Source organism: Panthera leo, chromosome B2 (assembly GCF_018350215.1).
Source record: "Panthera leo isolate Ple1 chromosome B2, P.leo_Ple1_pat1.1, whole genome shotgun sequence".
In the NCBI taxonomy this organism is placed as follows: domain Eukaryota; kingdom Metazoa; phylum Chordata; class Mammalia; order Carnivora; family Felidae; genus Panthera; species Panthera leo.
Genome location: NC_056683.1, coordinates 6,141,628 through 6,159,311, shown reverse-complemented (window position 1 = coordinate 6,159,311; position 17,684 = coordinate 6,141,628).

Sequence of the window (17,684 nt, the reverse complement as noted above, 5' to 3'; positions counted from 1 at the left end):
CTCCTAGTTTCTTCCTGAGAAGTGAGGGGTTTGAACACCAGTCCGACTTTTGAGATGCCCAAGGAAGAGATGGTATCCTAAAACACCTAGCTCTGAAAGTCAATAGGGCTTGTATCCCTGAGACTGGCAGGCTACAGCAACCAAAGAAGCAATTCTTAACAGGTGCATGAGAATTCACAGTCCCCAGGACTCAGCGGGGAAAATCTCCAGTCTCTCAACTTTCACTAAAAGAGGCTTATCTGCATACTTTAAAGTTTCTGCATGAGGTCCAGCCTTCTAATCTAACAAGTCTCTAAGGGCAGCTGTGATTTTTCCTGGAGACTAAGGAAACTGGCAGATGCCTTTCATGCTTTCTCCCTCTAGTCTACTCCAATAATAAAACCAAGTCACCAGTAACTCCACAGAAGGAGCCAGTATACACATGTGGAGCCACAGCTTTTGTGTCAGTCACCTAAGAGAGGCAGACCTGTACTGATGGGTTCTAATAGCCAATGGGACTTGCATTCACAAGTCCTACCAGACTGGAGCAAACAAACACAGTTCTTAATGGGTGCTCTAAGAGCACCTCTGCAACTATAAACTTGGGCCAACACAGAGGGAACATGCAAAAACAAAAAACAAAACAACAAACAGACAAACAAAAAAACCATCTATCAGTTTCTCACTAGGAGAGACTTAATTACATACTTTTCCAGCTACTGCCTTGGGGTCCAGCTTCTAATCAGCCTGCGTCTAGGGTCTGACTGCAATGCTCCCCTTTTGGACACTGATGAGTTTTGGCACACTCTCAACTATAGGGAGACGCTAAGAACAAAGAAGGAAGCTTGGACAATCACAAAAGTTTGAGAGACAACTAGGAGCTTTGTCTGACTGAGTGATGGGGCTTGTCTCCTACAAGACATCTCTATTAAGACTGGGAGAGGTATCTCTTTTATCTAATGCACAGAAACTAATATAGCTGCAAGGAAAATGAAGAAACAGAGGAATATGTTCCAAAAGGAAAAAATGAAATTCCAGGAATAGATCTTAATACAAAGAAGACAAGTTATTTATCTCAAAGAGTTCAAAATAATGGCCATGAAGATGCTCACCAAGGCCATGAAAGCAACACATGAACAAAGTGAGAATTTCACTAGGAGATAGAAATTTAGTTTTTTAAAGTTCCAAACAAAAATTGGAGCTAAATCAGAATACAATAACTAAGCTGTAAAATTCAATGTAGGAATCAACAACAAACTAGATCAAAGAAAGGATCAGAGAACTCAAAGACGATGGAGTAAGATTCATTCAGGGATGCAAAAAGAAAAAAATAATAGAAAAATAGTCAAGACAGCTTATTGGACTAATCGGACACCATTCAGTGAATCAATATATGCATTATAGGGAGTCCCAGAAGGCAAAGAAAAAGGGGTAGAAAGCTTTTTCAAAGAAATAATGACTGAAAATCCCCTAACCTGAGGAAAGAAACAGACATCCAGATCCAGGAAGCATACCAGACACCAAATACAGGAATACAAAGAGACCCGCACTGAGACACATTGTAATTAAATTGTCAAAAATTAAGGAAAAAAAAACCAAGGAGACAGTTTTAATTGCAGCAAGAGAATAACTTGTTATGTACAAGGGTATCACCATAAGAATGTCAGAAGATTTATTGTCAGACATCTTGCAGACCAGAAGGGATTGGGGTGATATAATTAGAGTGCTAAAAGAAAAAAAAAAGCCGTGCAAAATAAGAATAATATACCCAGCAAAGTTGTCCTTCAGAATTGAAGTAGAGATAAAGAGTATTTCAGACAAGCAAGCTGAGGCACTAGAGTAATCTCACAAGAAATGTTAAAGGAAGGTCTTCAAGCTGAAATGAAAAGACACTAATTAGTAACACAAGTAGAGATAAAAGCATAAAGCTCAGTGAGAAAGGTAAATATATAGTTAAATTCAAAATATGCTAATGTTGTATTGATGATGGATAAATCACTTAAAAGTCTAGTATGAAGATAAAAACAAAAATATTAAAAATAATCATAACTACAGTAATTTGTTAATGGATACACAATGTAAAAAGATGCAAATTTCAACATAAAAAAAATATAAAATGTGGGGCGGGGAAGCTTTTTTATGTGTTCAAAATTAAGTTATTATCAACTTAAAATGGACGTCAAAAATATAAGATGTTTTATGTAAGTTCATGCGACCTCAAAACAAAAGTCTAAATAGATACACAAAAGATAAAGGAATTAATGCATGCCACTATTGAAAATCATCAAATTACAAAGATTGAGACTAAAAGAAAAAGAAATGAGCAAAGGAACTACAAAACACACACACAGACACATACAAAATGGGGTTCCTGGGTAGCTCAGTTGGCTGAGCATCTGATTCTTGATTTTGGCTCAGGTCATGATCCCAGATTCGTGGGATTGAGTCCTACTCCATGTTCAGCTAGGAGCCTGCTTAAGATTCTCTCTCTTTCTCTTTTTCTCTCTCCCTCTGCCCCTCCCCACCCTGCTCTTGCACATATGCAGGCTCTCTCTCTCTAAAACAAAACAAAAACAAAAAAACCTACAAGACAATTAGAAAAATGACCATAGAAAGTCCCAACCTACCAATAATAACTTCAAATATAAATGGACTAAATTCTTCAATCAAAAAAACATAGAATGGCTGAATGTGTTACAACAAAACAAAACAAAACAAAACAAAAAATAAGACACAGTTTCATATTGCCTACAAGGCAATCAGCTCAGCCTTAAGGACACAGATAGACTGAAAGTGAATGGATATAAAAAGATGTGCCATGCAAAAGGAAATCAAAAGAAAGCAAGAATAGCCATTCTTGTATCAGACAAAATAAACTTTAAGCCAAAGATTGCAACAAAAGACAAAAAAGGTTACTCAATAATGATAAAAGAGTCAATCATAAGAAGATGAGACAATTGTAAGTATTTGTGCACCCCACATAGAAACACCTAAATATATAAAGCAAATATCAACTGATCTGAAAGAAGAAACAGTCAACAATACAATAATAGCAGGGGACTTCAATGCCCTACTTCCAACAATGGATAGATCATCCAGACAGAAAATCAATAAGGAAACAGTGGATTTTAACAATAGTATACACCAAATTGACCTAACAGTCATATACAGAACATTCCATCTAACAGCAGCAGAATATACATTTTTCTTAAGTGCACATGGGACATTTTCTAGGATAAATCATGTGAGGTCACAAAAAAAAAAACTCTTAATAAATTTATGAAGACTGAGATCATAGCAAGTATCTTTTGCAAGCCCAATGATATGAAACTAGAAATCAATTACAAGAAGATAACCACATATCCAATAAGGTGTTAATATCCAAAATATATAAAAAACCTATACAACTCAATAGTAGAAAAACAAATAACCCAATTTAAAAAATGAGCAAAGGACATACATTGACACTTTTCCAAAGAAGACATACAAATGGTCAACAGACACATGAAAAGGTGCTCAACATTTCTAATCATCAGGGAGATGTAAACCAAAAGCACAATGTGATAGCACCTCACACCTGTTAGAATGAGTATTATCAAAAAGACAAGAGATAATAAACACTGGCAATCATAGGGAGAAAAGAGAACTTTTGTGCACTGTTGGTGGGAATGTAAATTGGTTTGGCCACTATGGAAAACAATATAGAAATTCCTTAAAAAATATTAAAAATAGAACTACCATGTAATCCAGCAATCCCACTTCTGGGTATATATTCAAAAGGAACGAAATAATTATCTCAAAGAGATATTTATACTTCCATGTTCATAGCAGCATTTATTCACAAATGCTAAGGTATAGAATTGTCCAAGGTATGGAAGTGTCCATCAATGGATGAAGGATAAAGAAAATACTTTTTTTTTTCCTGTTCTCTATTTCCCTTACCCCCTAGAAGGAACAAAACTTGACCCTATCCATTTACACTGAGATCATCTCTAATCTCTATTTTTTCAAAATAAGGTTGACTTTCTGGGGGCACCTCGGTGGCTTAGTTGGTTAAATGTCCGACTTCGGCTCAGGTCATGATCTCATGGTTCATGGGTTCAAGCCACGCATCAGACCCTGTGCTGACAGCTCCGAGCCTGGAGCCTGCTTTGGATTCTGTGTCTCCCTGTCTCTCTGACCCTCCCCTGCTCACTGTATGTCTCTGTTTCTCTCAAAAATAAATAAACATTAAGGTTGATTTTCTCATCTCTATTTCTGATGGATTTTGAAGGTAAGTACCAATATCATTAAAATGAAGTCGTGGAGAGAAACTGGATTACAGAACACCTCTGCCCCACTCTATAATTAAATAATTAAAAATGCTTTTTTTAAAAAACCCACCAGAAGTTTACTAGCTTACCTAATAAGAAAATAGCTGATAGTCTCAAGCTATCATTGTAGCTTACAATGATCATGTCCCTAACTAGAAAGAGATGTGTTTGTGGCTAAAGTTCTAATCTCTCCATCTTGACTCTATATAATTTCTACCCCAGAAAAGGTGCAGAGAAAGAATCTAGGCAGACAACATCCTGAGAATTCATAAACATTCTGCAAATGAAACGCTGTCTGAGGCAGTATGTTTACGACAGCTTTGGGCATGGTTGCATTAAACTGCTATTTTTAGAAGTCCATCAAACCCCTCTAGGACTTTAGCACAGACAAGGGCCTCAAAGGATCTTCCAGGGTATAGTGTTGGCCGGAGGACCAAGTTGAAGGACTTTATAGGTATACCAGGCAGTGATGCAGTTCACTTAAAAAGTAGCTAAGAACATAAAAACTCACTCAAGTCTCCCATCAAGAAATCTTTATACTGATTAAAGGCAACTCAAGGAGAAGCATTACCCATCTCTTAAATGGTAGTTCAAAGACACAGACACAATATTCCAGCTGAGGATAAACGAATATCTATTAAGTGTCACCCACACAATATCAGAGCTATTAACTTTGCTTACATTAAGCATGGGTGTACTGGGGGGGGATGGTTATGTTAATTTTAAAAAATACTATTTGGAAGTAGTAATGATGACTAAAGTGGCACAGCTTGCTATGAAGTGAAAACACCTGATATGAAAGCCAATGAAAGCAATAACAGAAGACAGTGTCCCAGCAGTGTTTTATAGTATTGAAGACTGTCATAAGAATAAAAGTTCAATGAAAGCAGATTTGAATAATAAAATTACAAAATTATAGAATGGGAATTTTCCTTATAAATAAGGAAGCATAATAACATCACAGAGCTAGAATATTATAGTGGTTATTAGCACATGTATGGAATAACACTTCCTGAACTTGAAGCCTAACCCCTCCCTGTACTAACTGTGCAATACTGGGAAAATTACACAACCTCCGGGTGATTTCATTTCTCATCTTTGGAATGAGAGTAAAAATACTATCTTCTGCATTTGGTCTGATGTGCTAAATAATGTGGCTATTGTTAAATAAATTGCCAAGAACACGGAATAAAATGGACCCAATTGAAAATTAATTTAGCACAACTAGGAAATGACTTGAGATAATTTCAGCAAGCTTAAAGAAAAAAGGGAAATCAGTAAAATTAAAATAATATGATAGACTTCAAGGGTAAGATATTAGGTTGAATATATACAAATAAGTTCACTCCATTCTAAAAATCATTACAACTATGATGAAGATATTCCTTTAACATGAAGGCATGTGAGAACACAGGAAGTGGCAATAGTAACAATTATTGGAAACTAGAAAACATATCAATGTGCACTTAATATCCAAGAATATTAAAAAGTGTAGTTCATACTCTAAAATCCTCAAAAGGCTCAGAAACCTAGAGGAATTCATTGTGTCCCACTATCCTAGAGCCAGACACTCACTTTCTAGACAGGAGACTGGATGAGTGCTCTTTTTTTTAAAAAACCTTTTTGAAAAAATTAGTTAATTTTTAGTTTTAACTAGGCTCCATGCCCAATGTGGGGCTTGACTTCATGTCCTTGAGATCACCAATTAAGCCAGCCAGTTAACCCTGAAAGAATCCTTTCTAAGGATGCCAATCAGCCCTACAGAAAAGATCTAAAGATTCTGAACTTGGGTTCAACAAATAGCCTAACAGATTACCATATAGTAAATTACAGTTTGACAAGCCCCACTATGTCCTAAAAACTTCTAACTAGCCTTTTAACCAGCCCCCCCCCACACACACACCTTAATCATGAGCCTCAAATCTGAGAATTTCCAAACTCTCATATATAGCATAGAGACTCAAACAAGAAAACGGAAGAAAAAAGTGATTTGTAGAGAGAAGACAAATATAGAAAGAAAAGAATTTTTAAATCTATCATTTGTATTATTGGAGAGGTAAGAAAAAAGAATTCATTCATGAAACAAGAACAGAATGAAATGAAATAGGAATAAGAGGTAAATAAAGACTCAGAAATTTAAACATGTCAGTAATTATTTTAAAAATACTTTCAATTACAAAAAGCTTGCAGTGTAGGATTGAGAAACTCTTCCCAAAATAGAGCAAAAGGAGAAAAAAGAAGAGAAAAATAAGAAAACTGGATAGCTAGTCCAGAAGGTCTAATATCTGAATAATAATAATAATTCTCCAGATAGAACAACAGGAAAAAAATAAAGATGAAAAATCATTCAAGAGCTTTTTGCACCAATAGCACATTATTGTGAAATTTCATAATTCCGGGAATCAAGGGACTAGATCCCATATTTTAAAGACCTCACAAATTAATAATCAAGAATCAGAATAACTGGATCTTATTGCCAATATTGAAAAGCAAGAAAACTCTATCAAAATTATGGAGTAAACCAAGAACTTTTATAAAATAGAAAAATAACAACTAGAAGAGAGAGAATAAAATAAGAAAAAAGGGAAGAAGATATCAAGAGCAGTAATGATAGGCGAGCCTAGAAAGACCATTGTGCAGGTATAGGAGACAACTAGTTGAAATGGAACACTGTGACCCGAAAGATAGGCCCCATGGTGTTCTCCGCTTACTGTACAATCTATACAACCTCACCATACAACTGCAGAATGGGATGTGCCAACATACAGGAATAAAACAAAAAGAGGACGATAGGAGAGTCATTAATTAGGGACACTGACATGGAATTATGGTGAAGGTTGACAGTAGTCCTGGAGAGCAACCAACCCACATCAAAAGGATAACTGATGTTTCTGGAAAAGATATTTTCAATAAAAATATAAAACATGTTCAGCTGATATGATTAATACTGTGGGAAATCGTAGTGAAAGGCTAAGCTGTGAGAGAACATGTACAGCCACACTTAACCTTGGAAGACAAGGGTTTAGTGTCTACCAAGCCATGGATCTAACAGTCATCACTGCAAGTATAGAAAGGCAATAGGCAAACTTTCTCAAATGATAAAAATCAAGGAAAACAGCAAATAGAAGTCCTTTGCAGACAGTTGGAAAAGCGGAGGTGATGACATTCATCCAAGCAATCGCTAGATCAGAAACAGCACAAAAGTCAAGAAGGGGGAGGGAACATTAATCCTTCAAACCATAGAATCTGCACTAAACAAGTATAGGAATTATAATTATAGACTATAATGTCATTTTTACACATACAAATAGAAGAGTAATTTAAAAATAATTCGTGGGAAAGTGTTGTTGTCTTATTCTTTATTTCCTTTTATTTCTATGAATTGAAACTGAAGAATGAAGTTAAAAAAATAACATGGCTTCAATTTCTCAATATTTTTCATGGTCATTTACCTTGAGAATCCATAGAAATAGTATCTCTTGCAGCAAAAGGAAATGGAAAAAATGTTTATTGGGGATTTGGGGATTACACAGCCCTTTTATTATAATTCTTTTTTCTTTTGTTTAATGCATGTAACATGACACATCACATTTATCATCTTTTTGTAGAAATTTTTTTAAAGCACATGTAGCATCATTTCTTTTTATAAAGTTATTTCCATTTTTCTGTCCACCCGTCTATTTGGGAAGCAAAACTCTCTGTCTGGAGTCATGTGTTAACAAGTGGTTACTACTAGAAATTTGGGGAAATTTATTGTTTTCTTTGTGCTTTTATATATATATTGGCTAACAAAGGGTTCATGGATCATTGTCCTTAAAATTTAACAAAAGTTCAAGTTTTGTTTTAAAATCTCTGCATGCATAATATAGAATAAAAAGTAAACTCTTAAAAATTGAAACAGAAAATTCATATACTCCATTCTTGGAAAACTGATACAAGTTAAGTGGACAATACAAAGTTTCAATGAAACACATTACCTTGGAAAAGAAGTCCTCGTAATGAGATAGGACTTGAGAACAGGTCTACAGCATTGGTTAGAATATTAGCTTTTCTCTGAGCATGCTTCTCTGGGGTATGTAGAGTGTCCACCTTGAGTTATGTTTTGAAATATTCAGAGTTTGATAGAAACTAATTTAATAGATCCCCACTGGCATCAGGAGCTGTCAACACAAAACCTATTCGCTAGTGAGGGGAGAATATTTTTGACCTTCTCTCTAGAGAGTGAAGTGTTTCTGGAATGGCAAAAGGGTACCTATTCTTAGAAATGTCCTGTCAATTAGAGAGTCTTCCTCAGACAGTACATAGGATGTGTGAAATTCAACAAAGTTTCTCAGGTTTTTATTCTGAGTAAGTGCGTCCATATGGTGAGGTCATATCTGCTGCATAGATAAGAGACACTGTTCCTCATTCCCATATGTTCTCTCAGGAGGAGAGATAAAGCTGACCAACAAAGCACTGAAACCTCTACATATCATTAATTTGAAACAGATTCCACTTGAGTTAATAAGTAATGGGAGAGTTTACACAGAATCACAGATCCCTAAGCAGAAGTGCATAGGTATTTCTGATAAGGCATTGTTTCCAGTTATCAATGTACTATTTATATAGTTGAGATAGCTTATTTGCCTTCCCCAGAGTCGGTTATATTGGACTGGCCTTTACACTCCTTGTTCCCCCTGTATTATCATGTTTCTATGTGGTAATCACTCCATCCTCCCAACATGGAATCAATTCCTCTCTGTTGCTTACCTAAATCCACCATTTTTAAAACTGAGATGCCATTGACAAATAACATCGTATAAATTTCTGATGTACAGTCAGTTGATTTGATACGTACACGTATTGCAATATAATTACCACTGAAGGGATAGCTAACATCTCTATCATGTCACTTGTCATTTTGTTTTGTTTTGTTTTGTTTTGTTTTGTTTTTTTGTGGTGAGAACAATTAAGATCTAGTTTCTTAGCAACTTCTATACTAGTATTGTTAATTATAATCACTGCTGTACATTAGATCTCCAGAACTTATTTATCTACTAGCCTCAGCCCCTGGTAACCTCTACTTTCTATTTCTAAGGGTCTGGGCTTTTTAGATTCCACATATAAGTAATATTGTATAGTATTTGTCTTTCTCAGTCTAACTTATCTCACTTAGCATAGTGCCCTCAAGGTCCATTCATGTTGCAAATGGCAGTATTTCCTTCTTTCTTATGGCTGAACTATATTCCATTGTGTGTGTATGTATATGTGTGTGTGTGTGTGTGTGTGTGTGTGTGCGTGTGCGCAAAATGGCAGTATTTCCTTCTTTCTTATGGGCACGCGTGTGGGCATTTAGGTTGTTTCCACATCTTGGCCATTATGCATAATGCCATAAGAAACACGGGAGTACACAGAGCTTAATCAACATTCTGCTTGTATTTCCTTTGGATATATGCTCAGAAGTGGAACTGCTGGGTCATTTCGTAGTTCTATTTTTAATTTTTTAGGAAACTCCATATTCTTTTCCATAGTGACTGTACCAGATGCTAACAGTGCACAAGGGCTCCCTTTCCTCCACATCCTCACCAACCCTGTATCTCTTGTCCTCTTTGATGACAGCCATTCTCATAGGTATGAGGTGATATCTCACTGTGGCTTTGATGTGCATTTCCCTGATGGTTGGTGATGTTGAGAATAATTTTATGTGTCCTAGCTTAGTTATCCAGAGAATTGCAAACTTCTGGTGTCAAAGTCATTTCTGATGTAATGGTACAATGAGAGGCACTGAGCAGATATTAAATACATCCCAGTTGATTGCTTTCAGCCCAAGGATGCAAAAAAGTGCTGGACCAGAAAAGAAGAAAATAAGGTTTATTTTTCCGCTAGATCACCATCAAGGATCAGAGAACTTGAAAGAGTCACTACCTTTCTGGGCTTCAATGTTCTCATTGATAAAAGTAAAGCAAATCTAAATTTCTAAGACAAGTCATTTATATGAACCATATGGATGATGGCTTATATATGAAGGGAAGATTCCAGAGAGAAGTCCTTTTACTTTATGTTTTGTCTAAATTTAAACGTATGCCTTTCTTTTTCACAGTAAAAAAAAAAAGTAAACATCTTTTACCTACCTAATAACAAAGGAAAACCTACCTCCCCCACCACGCCCAAAGTCAGCTCTTCCTCATCAAGTAGAGCTGGGTGTAAAAAATTTAACATATGTCAAAACACATCTTGGAGACTGTCCAGAGCAGTCTGTAAAATTCTGTGAGGTTCAGGCTCCAGGCAGCAGCTTCTAACATGGTATGTTCTGGCTATGTGCATCTCATGCATTTTTTAAAGCTCTGCTTTAAATGCAGGTTTATCAATAAAAATGCCACCAGAAAACAGCTTTGAAATTTTAATCTCTTCCTGAAATAAAAGGTTTCCTCAAGGCAGGACTGGAATTGGTTGTGTCTGAACGCCATCCACTTTCATTATACAAGAGATTTTCTTAACAGCTGCTAAATCCTAATTTTGCAAAAGTTAAAAAAAAATGCAGCCCTGTATCTCTCATCATCAAAAGCAGCATAATTTAAGCCTTTATTGTGTCAGTCATGAATTGTCTCTCCTGTAAGCTCACGATGTCATAATATTCTGTTAGATTAATGAGGATCCCTACAATTACAGAGTGGGAACCGACATGGCGCACAGCAGGCCTGTCTAATGGCGGAAATTACTGTGAATGCTAATGCATTAGCCAAGAATTACAAGGAGAATTACTCCTGCCACCAATCTAAAGGGCCTACCATGGAAAGACGGTCGGTTTTACCATCCTTCAAAGTGATTCTGGGTGGAAGGTGAACTACCACAGGGGATCTGTTTATTCCTTTTTTACATACTGCATGTAATGCCTCCACTGCCTTGGAGATTAGAAAAGAGATTTTTAAGCTTTTTACATTTATTCATTTATTTTGAGAGAGTGGAAACAGGGGAGGGACAGAGATAGAGGAAGAGAATCTCAAGCAGGCTCCGAGCTGTCAGTGCAGAGCCCGACGTGGGGCTCGAACACACGAACCCTGAGATCATGCCCTAAGAGTTGGACGCTTAACCAACTGAGCCACCCAGGCCCCCCAGCAAAGACATTTTTTTTTTAAAAGCTTTTATGCTGTCAGGAATTCAGTGCCTTTACTAACTAGTTTGCACAAATAGAATTGAAACATGTGCATCATTCTCGTACATAAACTCTGCACATTTTCCTCAACTCTCAAATCTGGGTTACTGTTTGGCACGTACCATATATATATTAATGGAACACTAGAATAGGAAACTTTGTTCAGGGCTCTCCCTGCTCCAACTCAATTTCCATTCTGCCTCCAGGTAACGTTATGTTTTAAAAATATGATCTCACTTACATGTGGAGTCTAAAAAAGTCATACTCATAAAAGCAAAAAGTAGAATGCTGGGTTCCAGGGGCTGGGGATGGGGGCAATGCGCAGTCCAAGGGTACAACATTTCAGTCCTACAGGATGACAAAGTTCTAGAGGATCTGTTGTAGAGCATGGTGACTATAGTTAATACGGTATGGTAGATGTGAAATTTGCTAAGACAGCAGATCTTAAGTGTTCTCAACGCACACACACACACACACACACACACACAAGATGGTAACACTATGGATATGTTAATTAGCATGATTGTGGTAATCCTTTCCCAAGGTGTATGTATATTAAATCCTCAGGTTGTACACCTTAAACGTATACATTGTTTGTCAAGTGTACCTCAATAAAGCTGGAAAGCATAAATAAAAATAAATGTGAATGTTCCACTCTCCTCTTTTACAACCATGGACAAAGTTCACATTCTCCAGCATGGTAACTGAGTTGTCTACAAGTTACCTTTGCAGCCTCGCTTACACCCAGACCCTGTGCTCACGGTATTGTATGGCATTTCTTTCTCTCTTCTCTCTTCTGTGCCTTCACACATGTCATTTTGATATCTGAAAGTCACTTTCCAGCCCGACAAAGCCCCACTCTCATGTCATTGTTTTTGTGACCGTCACTGACTCCACTTTCTTACAAGATGCCCACTTTCATAACGTACATTACACTGAATTAAGGTGACTTGCGTTTGCTGATTTCTCCTTATAGAACTGCTCTGTCCAAGCAATACCTTCCAGACACAGGTAACCACTTAAGCTTAAATTAATCCAAGTGAAATAAATTGTAACATTCAGTTGCTCAGTTGCACTAGCCATATTTCAAGTATTCAACAGCCACACATGACTAATGGCCACTGAATTAGACAGTGTAGACAGAAACAAGTCCATCATCATAGAACATTCTATTGGACTCTGACACTTGAGAATGTGAGAGTGGGGACCATTCTGTCTCTTACAGTCTAAACAGAAAAACAGGACAGTCTGTAGTAGATTGAATAGGGGCCCCCAAAAGATATATCCAAATCATAACTCCCAATACCTGTAAATGTGACCTTCTTTGGAAATAAGGTCTTTGAAAATATAATTAACATGAGGATCTCAAGATGAGATCATCCTGGATTTAGGGTAGGTCCTTAATCCAATGACTAATGTCCTGAGAAGAGAAAATAGAAGGACAGTTGAGACAGGGAAACATAGAAAAGAAGGTTGTGTGAAGTCAGGGGCAGTGACCGGAGTGATACATCTACAAGCCAAGGAGCATTATGAGTTGGAGATACCACCAGATGCAGAGAGAGAGCATGGAGATTATCCCTTTGGAGCCTCTAGGAGGATCCAACCTTGAGACTTAATTCTGGCCTTGTGACTTTCGGAACTGTGAGGAAATAAATGTCTTACTTGAAACCACGCAATTTGTGGCAGTTCATTCACATAAAGGTCCAAGAAAACTAATACATCTACCCTCTTCCTAACAAAAGAGTATTTCAAGGACACTGTAGTTGCAACAGAGAGGACAGAGATAGAGAATCACACAGATGGTTAGTTTCTGAGAGGGAACAGGGGGCAGTAAGGCCACCATAGCTTGGCTGTAGCAGGAAGCCACCACCACACCAGGCTGAAGAGATGAAGGGCACAGAAAACTACTGAGAAGTTTCTGGAACCCTGGGGCTGAGGCCACACCTGTCTCCAGTAGGGACACCGCAAGCCTGAAGCCAAGGACGCGATGCACTGACCTTATTAAAATGTGACAAACTTCGGGAAAACTTATGTAGTTACATATTATTTCAGCTGACTTGAAATGAAAGTTTACAAATACATTTGTTCTTTCCTTTGTCCCTCTTTCTTGATTCCCCATTAATTGAGAGTAAAATATCTTTGTCTTTTCTCTTGATTTCTCCAGGCACTTCCCTAAGTTCAGATCTGACAAACGCGTTCCCCCCCATCTTTGGACATTTCAAGTGTGGCATTCAGAGCCTGTATACTTCTGATTTTATTTTTAAAAAATTACTCTAAAACAACAGCAAAAAAATTTTCTTTTCCCCTGCATACTCAGTCCCTGCCCAGTTCTTCTGTATCCTGGCCGATTTCATGGCTGTGAAACCCGATATGCTTGACCTTCATTTCATCTTGCTCCCCATATGCTCCCTCCAACTGGTGTCAAATCACCTTACCTTTTCACCACTACTTTCCTTTATATTATCGTTTTAGCCCATGCTTTTCTGGCAGCATCCTTTGCTTCTGTTCTGAAATGCTCTCCTCGTTACTGACCTCCCTTGCAACTCTGAATTCCCCAAAGCTCATATTTCCATATATAATGGCTTCTGTGACTAGATCGGGTCTTACTTAGTTAAATGCAGGTTTAAGGGAGAGAACAGTTTTCTTCCAACTTTCTATCAATTTATCTTAATTGTTTAACTTGGAGGAGAATCTGAATGTATAGGTAAATTCTAACTCATGGGATATTCTAAGATCCTCGAATTGTCTCAACAGTAGTAAGTGATGAAGTATATGTGGTCTAGACATGAATGGTGGATTTGAATCCAGTTCTGACTTTGACCGACTGTAAAATTGGAGACAGCTCACTAAGCTCCCTGTGTCCTAGTATTCTCCACTCCATATATAGATAATTAAAGAGCCTGTCACACAGGTTGCTTAGACTCAATTACATAGCACGTTTTACCCTTGAACACAGGACCCTTTGAACTGCACGGGTCCACTTATGTATGGATTTTTTTACAGCATAGCACTGGGAATGTATTTTCTCTTCCTTATGATTTTCTTAATAGTATTTTCTTTCCTCCAGCTTACTTTACTGTAACAGTACATTATATAATACCTACAACATACAAAATATGTGCTTGTCAACTGTTCATGTTATTGGTAAGGCTTCTGGTCAACAGTAGGCTCTTATCAGCTAAGGTTTTAGGGAGTTACAGGTTATACACAAATTTTTGGCTGACTCACCCCCGTGTAGCATAGGCCAACTGTATTTTTAAAATATATACAACATAGTAAGCACTTAATTGATATCCCCTATATGACGATTCTTCTCGTCACTATTGTTACTTTGGGAATTAGGACAAGAACTGATGGGCACCTGTGGGAAGAGTAGTTTGTAGAAATATCAGGGCTACAAGTTGAAAGATTAAAGCCAATGGAAGGAGTGAAGTGTACTCAGAATACTTTGGTTCTGAGATGCAGACCTCAGAGAGGCTGGGACATCTCATCTGGTCATGTCTAAGATGCTGTACCAGGCACTTATTTGTTTGTTTGCTTGTTTTGTACATTATCACATGCAATCCTCACTGCGGTGAGCTAGATTTTCACACCCTCATTTCACACATGAAGAGACTAGGGTTCAGAAAACCAAATATTGCACAAGGAAAACATGAGGGCTTTGGATCCAGGCAGATACCAGTCTCGGTCCCGGCTCTGCTATTTACCAGCCATATAGTGTTGTGAAAGTCACATCACCTTTCAAAGCCACACGTTTCATGTGTCATGTGGAGATAATACCACTGACACCACAGAGTTTTGGAAGGATTCAAGATGCTTGTATAGGCCCTTGAACAGTGCTTCATGCATAATAGGTTCTCAGCAAATGGCAGTTATTTTTATTGTTGTAATATTATAACCATTAATACGTAAGCTAGTTTATCTGGACACCAGATAAACAGGCTAAGGGGAGATCGCCTACTTATAGCCACCATAAAATTATGAACTTCTCCTTCGTGGGATCTTACTTGTAATCATGTTTCTTCCTTGCCAGAAAACACGCTCCATGAGAGCAGGGACCCTATTTATCTTCCTCCATATGCCCACCTGACTGGCTGACTTTCAGAGTGAGTGGTGTTCTGGGCAGAGAGGAACGCTGGCTGCCGATTTGAGCCAAGCACTGAGCCACGCTCACACTGAGCATCAGAGTCTTTGGGAATCACCACGCATCGTCCACTAGGAGAAAAATGCAGAGATTTCAGAGAATGAAACTGTGCACATAAATGTCAGGGAAAGTGGAGCTAAGAGATCCATCTGGAAGTGTCAGTGTGTATTCTAAGATAATTTTTAGAATTGTTTACAGTCCTTGATTTCTTCCATCTCTCCTCTCCGTGTGTAGGTCTAGCTCGATAGTTTATCCCTCTCACATCGTGTTTCTGCTCTCAGGGAGTGTCTTCTGTTCCCTTAGGTATAATTAGCAATACCACACAGGAAATATCTGCAACATAACAAATGCCACATCATATGTTTGTGTCTGTAGGGAGCTGACTGAGAGAGAACTAAAATTTAGAGCAGACCATATCCAAGCAGGCTCCACTTTTGCTACCTAAATAAAGTCTTTGTGATTTCAACCTAGGATTCAGTAGTTTCCACATATACAGGGAAAAGAAGTGTGCTCCTTATAAGCAGATGAACAAATGCAGGCCTCAGTTTACCTGGGATAGTCTAAGCATTCCTGAGATAGTAACAGTTACACCCATTATTCTATAGTAATTATTAATGGTCCTACTTTTTTTTCAGTGTATTTATTTTGAGAAAGAGAGAGAGAGAGAGCATGGGAGAGGAAAAAACAGAATCCCGAGCAGGCTCTGTACTGTCAGCACAGAGCCTAACACAGGGCTCAATCCCATGAACCATGAGATCATGACCTGAACTGAAATCAAGAGTCAGACACTTAACAGACTGAACCACCCAGGTTCCCTAACAGTTCCTATTTTTACTCTTAAGCATATCCCACTTAGGATAATAAAGTTCATAGTCTCCCTGCTTATGCGGAAATTTATAATCAGGTTCTTCTGAATCTACCCTAATTTATCATCCATGCCTTGATATAGAACCCTGTGATTATCCCCTTTGGGACCTCTTCCCCAGCTCAGACCCATCCTGATATCTGCACCTAATCTGACCACGTTGGGAATGCCTCATTGGTCTCCTCTGTGACTGTACACCCTCCTCCTGTCCTTCATTGTCAGTCTCTGTCCCCCATCCTTTACCACGTCCTCCCCATGTCCACTATGCTGATTGTCTTTGACCGTGTGTCATGAGGGCAGTTTAGTTGACACATACAGTTTGGTTTTCCATTGATCTCTGTGTCTCCCCAGTTTGCAAATTTATCAACAACTTAGAATGATTCACAAATTTTGGTCCCATTTTATCCTTTTATTTTCTTTTCCTTACAGAGTACCAGGTACTGAACATGCATAGGCTAAGGAATCAGAAAAACTGGAAAATCATTTGAGATGATTCAGTCTAGCTCTTGCAACTGAAGCATGAGGAAATGCATTCAGAGGTCCTGAGACATTACAGTCTCAGAATTTACCAGGGAAAAAGTTTGGCTAAGAACACCTGTGCCTCCAATATTCAGTCCTATACTTTTCCATGTTACATTTCTCTCCTGTTTAGTATTTTTAACTGACTTTGTTACCTTACCCATGTTTTTCTTTAAGATGAGAGTATGTTTCTCATTTCATTTCTCAGAAGGAGATTCAGTGCATCACTTCCAAAGCAAATGGGACAACCACGCTGGTTTCACAAGTAAACAAACAAAAAATACATTGTGTGAGGTCAGCAGTGCCATCTGCCCCCACATAGCCTAAGTACATTCTCAATGGCTTCCCTGCACTTAGATGCTACAAGTTAGAGATGCATTCTTTTGATGTAATTCTTACTCTTCAACTAAAACAGCCATGAGAATGATAGCTAATTAAACCTTACTCTGCATTTGTATGCAGCTATTCTGATTTATTAAATTCTTCACTGAAGTTTTGAAAGGTTGGAGAAAGAAGAAAACAAAGTAATATTAGGGCTCTGTGAGAATAGGCAAAGGAGGATTCTCTAAGGAATCAAAGGGCACCAAATGGGGGGGGGGGACCTGGACATATATATATAACAACTCGAGAAATTTATAACTGGGTCCAACTCTGAGGATTATGATCCATATTTAAAGAAAAGCTATCCTTTTTTATGCACTGATTTCCAGGGGGGGATGTTTTCTTTTCCTC